Raw genomic sequence first — 8,176 nt, forward strand, 5'->3', positions numbered from 1 at the left:
TATATGATGACAATTCTTATAACCAATGATTTGTTATGTTAATTTCTATGGTAAGACCTTCGGAATTGAACAAAACATTTTTTCGCAGTTTTCAGAATGATTACTGCAGCTGAAAATCCGTTAAAAGCCTATATTTATCAAAAACTGTCAAGGAATTGTCTATAAATTGCGCAACGCTAAATTTCAGTAATAAACAAAACAAAACAGAATAAATGTTTTGCACTCGCAGAGCCTTAAAAAAAAAGAAAGAATAAAATAGCGCGTTCAATTTTAGAAAAACTGCCACGAAATAGAGGTTTAGGTCTCCTACTTCTGTTCATTGAAAAATTTTAGCGCTACATAATATATGGACGATTTGTAAGACAAATTGTGTATATTTCTATAACAATTTTTGTAACGCATACGTTCAACTGCGTGAAATGCGTGAAATGCGTGAAACGAGTGAAAATGATTACACTATGCCTTATTTTTAACGTTTCTTTTAAATTAAGTTGAACTCAACCGTAAAAATTATAATAAATTGTTAAAAAACAAAAAGTGTATTGTCACAAACCCAAATATGAAAATATAATAATGATGTTACCAATCATAATATAACAATATCATATTTATTTGTTTTTTGCTACTGTGGAAAATGTAAGCACGGAGCAATTACTATTTGCGTCTTTATGTATTAAAACTTATATAAAACAATACGATATGTTATCTTCTAGTTTATATATTTACGTGTTTATAATAAAACATTTTTAAAGGTACGATATTTTGAAAACGGTGCTCGGTGATAAGACATTATGTCTACTTCCTGCTCTAGCTATTTGTTTGATTGTATGTGTATGTATAGGAAAACTGTTTCAATTGTAAAAAACGATATTAACCGAAAAAAGAAAAGGAAAAAAAAAAGAATCGATAAATTACAGATATTTGTTTTATATCGAATTTATTTAATTCCAGTTATACGGTTTAGTGATGTTATTCGTTTTGCTTTTAGTTTATATTTATTTTAATTTTACGCGGTTTATTGAAATTATTCGTTTTAGCTTTTGTTTATATAAAAAATTACGCTTAAACGGTGTGGTGCTGCTGTTTGTTTTAAATTTAGCTTATATGTAATTAATTTGAATAAACGTGGTTTATTGGAATTTTTCAGTTTACATTTAATTTACTTTAAATAGTTTAGTAAAATATTAGCTTTTCATGTTTAAATTTTATTTAGTTTTATGTCATTTCTACAGTGCAGCGCAATTCTATTAGTCTAAAATTAATTTGAACGCTTAAAGCCCGTAGTAGTTTTGATACATTAAAAGAGTAGGTATTGCACTTTCAACCCAAAACTTCCCGAATACAAAGAAACAACACGAAAACCTTTTTGTGTGTCTATGTAAAAAGTTGCATTAACAAATGAATAATTTAGATAGAAAAAATTTGAAATCTGGATTTGGGCTGGAGAAACCATAAACAAATGTTAAAACCAAAACAATTAGGATTGCCACCGTTGTGGTAAGGATAATGTGATAAAGCAATTAACTTAATTAACTACAAAATTACTCAATTCACTATTCATAAGGCACAACAACAGCAGTGTTTTCGCAACCCAGCCGGCATTTGGTCATAAAAAGACGTTTCATGAACGTTCAAATGACGTCTTTTTAGGACCATACACTGGTGGGCAGACAACGATGATAAAAGCATATTATAATAAAGAAAGTACGCGCTTAGGTAGTCACAGAAAGAGTATATAAGTATATCAGCGTTAAAAACAAATCCTAGATTATGTTGTAACACTCCTGATTCTCTTCAAGAAATGAATATAGTTTTGACCCTTACAAAGATTCAATACTCTGGTATGTGACGTTTTCAATGTTTTAATGGTCATTCCTAGAAATCCCCGTCGGCGTATCATCTTCAAAACAAGCAAGTAAAACCCACCTCTACGTCTGCATCAAAGCCTTCTTGAGTTGCAACATTTGAGAGAACATACTACTGCTCAGCAAAACACCCTAATATGGCCCATTTTGAGCAAAGTGCGATGTGACTACTTTTCAAGAAAGGCAATATAACGCGTTGCGCAAGAATGAACATTCGGAGACAAATACTTATCTAGTGACATTATTCCTAGGTGCTAACATCTATTTTCATTAACCAGTTATGCTCATTAAATATATAGGGCAAAGAATCATACAGTAAAATAAATAATATTTAAAATAAAAGTCTTACACAAATTTGATATTGAATCGGAAAAAATCTTATAAAGACAAGATATTTCGCGCAAGGTAAATGAGCTGTAAACGGAGCGCATGTAAGTTATGCTCAGGTGTTGTATGACGTAATTTTGAGGTTAATCAATGAAAAGAAAAATGTCTTTCAAGCTAAGCCTTAATAAACATTAGTGTTATTGGTCGGAGAAAGTGTTAATTGTTTCCAAGATGAAAGCGCAAGATCATTTTCAAGTCGGCAAATTTAGTTGTAAATGCGCATTAGAAACTCATTTAAATACGTATCGTTTTAGTATTTATGTTAGTTATTTTCTCGTGTCGAACTCGCATTAGAAATACGCATTAGATGCGTATAAAGACAGGTATACAATACAACGCCTACTGAGTATCAAACTTGAATTTGAAACTCTTGTAAACACGTATAAAACACGATAAATAGAGAATATTCAATACAAAATTTTCCTGGTATTACATGCGCATTCAAAACTTTCCAGAATACGCGGTATTTACGCATTATGTTAGCCATTTTATCGTGTCGAACGCTCATTAAAATCAGACATCAGATGCGTATAAAGACAGGTTTACAATACGACGCCTAATGAGTATTAAACTCGCATTTAAATACGCATAAAACGCGATAACCAGAGAATATTCAATACAATTTTATTAACTATTATGAATTCATAACATAATGATAATGACCAGCAGTAAGCAACCCGTAATACGGGTTATGAGTTATTAAATCAATAATAACAATAAAAACACATTAGTAACTTTAATATATTATCTAAAAATTTAAATACAAATTTATCTAATAATATTTTAACTTTAAGTCCCTATCAGCAACCTCATTGCTTATAGTTAACGACATAAAGACCGCATTAACATCAGTTGAGTTCTTTTTAAAATCTGTCGCAACACAGGTACCAGAAAAGAAAAGTAAAGTAAAGTCTGCAAATACCTAAAAAGAGAAACGAAAAAAAAATTACAATTTTCAATTACAAAAGTACTATTTGCATTTTATTGTTAGTAGAATTAGTATAATAATAACAGAAAATATATATTTTGTGTCTACAGAATAATTCAAAAAGATTATAAAAAGGCTAGACAATACAATGTAGTAACACTGGCAAATAACACTACAATTTAATAAGATATTTTATTAACTTAAATACTTGGACTAAAAAGATTTCATTTATTACAATATTTGAATAATCAACGGACAATTATAGTTAAACAATTTGAGCAACAATATTATAGAATATCAAGCAACTCGTAAAATATTTGTTATTATTATTTGTGGTATTATATAAGTTTCATTAAATTTCCCTCTCATCTAAGAGAGAGAGAGAAAGAGAGAGAGAGAGAGAGAGAGAGAGAGAGAGAGAGAGAGAGAGAGAGAGAGAGAGAGAGAGAAAGAGAGAGAGAGAGAGAGAGAGAGAGAGAAACAGAGCGAGAAGGAAAGTGTTTCCAAAGCAGCATGTTAACAAAAGTAAAAAAATACGGAATAAATAGTATTAACTGGTTTTAATAATTTACCAGTAAACAAAATCATTTTTACCTTGATTAAAAGCTAATTTCCAGCATTTCATAATTAAGCTCCAGCTTCTCTCTGCCTGTTGACTAATGATTAATAAAGTAAATTTCATATCATACTAAATTTACAAAAATTAAAACCATGTTTCAACAGTAAGCTAACTAATCAAAAGTTGACAAAGGGAAGACACACTAAAAAAAATGAAGAAAAAGAACATGATTATGATAAAAATTATAAAAAAAAATAGAATTATTTAAATTTAAGTGTTAATTGTTACTGTAAATAGTTAAACTCATACTCTGGTTTGTTCTAAAGTCTCTAAAGTAAAATCAAATTTACAGACATTAACACTGCTTGACACTGAATTCTGTCTAGTAAGTTTTCTGCTTGTTAAGCAGCATTTCTTACATTTCAACAACGAATAATTTCATTCTGCCTAGATCTATTTTTATCATTTGAAAACTATTTTCAAGTTGCCTATTAGCATTTACATTATTAACTTTGTTCAGCCTAATACTATCTATTTCAATTTCACTATTATTATTTAACATATTACCAGTTATTTTACCATTGTTACAACTGAATAAATGAACATAAAAGAACCTTACAAATTGTGATCTTTTCTAATCAAAGACTTTATTTAAACTTAAGATATATTGAAATCCATATCTTTTTATATGTTCATATACATAAATCGTTTTTTCAAAAATATTAAACAATATTTTATTACATCAACTTTTTAAATTCAACAAAGAATCTAGACTGCAATGCACAAAATTATTTTTACCTTAATGCACAAAAATAATAAATGCAAAATCTTCTATAAAAAATTGAAGCAATGTCAGTCAGCATATTTTACTCTAAAGTATATATATATATATATATATATATATATATATATATATATATATATATATATATATATATATATATATATATATATATATATATATATATATATATATGTATATATATATATATATATATATATATTTATATATATATATATATATATATATATATATATATATATATATATATTCACATACCTTTAAAAATGGTATAACACTTTACACAATGAAATATGGAAAAACATCATTATTTTTTTTCAACTACTTTTAAAAGGTATTTATTTATTTTTTCTGTTCTGTTATTTTTTCTAAGAAAGAATATTTATATAGACGCAGAGAAATATTAAGTATACTGAAATATAGGCAGATTTATGTTTATAAACTTTCGCGTCAACAAATTAGTCAGTTTTCCATGTTAAATACATAAAATATATATCTAATATAATATATATCAAATATAAAATAAATCTAATATAAAATAAAACAAAATAGTAAACTTACATAAATCAGTATCAGTTATACCGTATGAAGTAACTAAAAAACACTTCAGTTTTTTTCAATTGCTCTAAAAATAACTTTCAGCTCTTTCCAATTGCACTAAAATATAAAACAAAACTTGGTTAGCTGAGTTGCCTAGTTTATAAGAATCTGAAAACAGATAAGTAAAAAACCAAGCAAAAACAAACATTTTTTTATTAGAACTACTATATTTAAACAAATTAAATTAAACAAAGAATAACGCCAATTCTCCTTAAAGGCTAAAAAAAATTTTCAGCTCAAATTTGCTTGCAGACCTTGCTTGTAAAACCATGTGAATAAGAAACACATTTAGAAAAGCCTAGAAACTACTTAAAAATGACATATGCAACATTGAAATTTGAACATCGACCGGACTAATTATTAGTAGATGTTTTTAAATTTTCATCAAAATTTACAAATATTCATTCTTTTATATCGCATAAATCCATCACATGATAAATCTGAAATGAAAAAATGTTAGTAAATACAAAGAAAAAAATTCATGTCATGACAAGAGAGTAGTAGTTGTTAAATATTGTTATTTCATTTTAGCTTTTAGAAAACAATTCATGTTGGTACGTCATGGTTCTAAAAGTTCAAATTAAGATATAAACAAAATGTATATGCGGCGAAATGATTTTTCTTGAGTGGCTTTTAGTGAATGATTAAAAGCAGTGAGTTTCAATAATAAAACCACTTATAGTTTTCAACAATAGACACCAGCATAAAGGTAAGCCGAATGTAACAACATTAGTAACATAAATAACAACTTTACGCAAAATCTTGCTCAACATGTTTGCCAAAGTAACGCACTTTGAAAACATGGAAACAACATAATATAAACATATATAATAACTATAATACACAATACATTTTATTAACTTTATATAATATATATAAACACCTCATATAATATTTATATACACAATAGATACATTTTATTTTATTCTCTGTAGTAATCAAGCATATATATAGCATAATCATAATTATAATAGATTACCATTTAACACTGGTTACCATTTCACCAATTTTAAAAATTATCATAGGTTATCATTTAGCATTGGTTACCATTTAACAAATATTTAGCTTATGCTTTCACATGTATTAGTGTGACATGTATAAATGTAACATAAATGACATAAAAGTTATCAAACTAAAAAAAAAATCTTTTATCTTTTTTACATAGCATATAAAAAGTATATACTTTTACAAAAACATAGCATAGTAATTCAATCCGTGAAATGATTCCTATGAAATGGTTTTACTGGTCAGCCATCAAGCTTGACCAAATCCTGCATAGAAATTTTTGTTTCGGTAAGTTCGAAATAAAAATTAATTCCATCAATTACGGGCAATCTAAAATCAATTTTAATGCTAGAATTTGAAGGGATGTCATTTCATTACAATTACATGTGATGTTTGGTCATCATTGAGTAAAAACAGCTACCTCGGTGTGACTTGTCATTTTATTGACAAAAATATGATTCTGGTTGACCGAAATCTGGATCTTAGGTTTTTGTCTGAAGTGAAAACAGCTGAATATGTATTTAATACGTTAAACGAAATCTTAAGCGAATGGTCAATCAGTAATAAGATTTTTGCACTAGTTACTGACTCAGGTGCAAAAATTTTCTCCGCAGTAAATAAATTTGATGATAATGTTCTTAAGATTCTATGTGCTAGTCATCGTTTGAATCTTGTGGTTAACAATCTTTTAAACACGAGAGATATAAAAGTAAAAATATTAATAGAATAAAGTAGGCACATCGTTGGTTCATTTAAGCATTCGGAGATGTTACAAAAAAGTTAAGAGAAGTTCAAGAAACACTTTGATATGAAACTAAAATAAAGTTAGTACAGGATATAGCTATTCGCTGGAATAGCCAATTCGATATGATTGAATCTATATTAACTAATAAAACTGCGTTGGATATGACAAGCATCGAATATCAAAATATAAAAGACTATCTTCCCACTGCTAATGAATTTAAGGTGCTGGAGGATTTATGTGATTTGTTACACCCAATTAAAGAGCTAACAAAACTTTTTAGCGGAAAGAAATATGTTACAGTAACATTTCTGTTTCCAACATTGTATCTACTAAATGGAATACTTGAATCGCAACCCAACTTTACAGAACTAGTTAAGACTTTTCAAAAGGAATTATTAAGGTCTCTAAAAGGGCGTTTTAAATACATTTTTGCTAATGATTTTTTCTCAGCAGCTACTTTTCTTGATTTCAAATTTCGTAAATTTGAAATCAAGAAATATATCGATAGATATGAATGCATTACAAAGGCAAAATGTTTATAAAAACATTTTATGAAATGCATCTAAAAGAATCCGAAGAAATCGATATAACAATTGAAACAAACTGTTTAAATAACACTTTAAACTCATCAAACAGCTCAACTGACAATACCATAAAAACATTTCAGCAATCGTCAACGCCACCGTTTGCAAATACTACTAATTTCGTTAACAACAAAAGACGAAAGCCAATCAACTTAATTGAACTTGTAACAGATAAATCATGTTGTCATTTAATTAAAAACAATGATAAACTGGAAAAAGAAATAAACGATTACAGTCTGCAATACTTTCAGAGCTACGAAAATAATGCCATCGAATTTTTCCAAGCTAATCAAAAATTGTTCCCGGTTCTGACACAAATTGCACAGGTAATATTTTCAGTTCCAGCGACATCGGTACCATCAGAATGTTTATTTAGTTCAACCGGTTTAATAGATACGGAGCTACGGAACCGGCTGGCGCCGAGCTTATTGAAGCAGTTAGTTTTTATTAAAGAAAACAAATAATGAAAAACATTTCTTTATCAAATAATGGTAAAAGAGTTCGAATTGAACTAAAATTTGTTTTCACTTATAATTCTTAGTAACTTAAAACACTTGTATTCTTTTTTGTTTATCTGATGAGCTTTTTTACAAACAGCTTAATTAATGACAAGTTGTTTTCTTTCCAGACTTTATTTTCTTTTCCTTTCTGGAAAAAACTTCAGTATACAATCAATGAGCTGCCACTAGGCCAGGTGCTAG

The sequence above is a fragment of the Hydra vulgaris genome, chromosome 02 (genome assembly GCF_038396675.1).
Source record: "Hydra vulgaris chromosome 02, alternate assembly HydraT2T_AEP".
NCBI classification, from domain to species: domain Eukaryota; kingdom Metazoa; phylum Cnidaria; class Hydrozoa; order Anthoathecata; family Hydridae; genus Hydra; species Hydra vulgaris.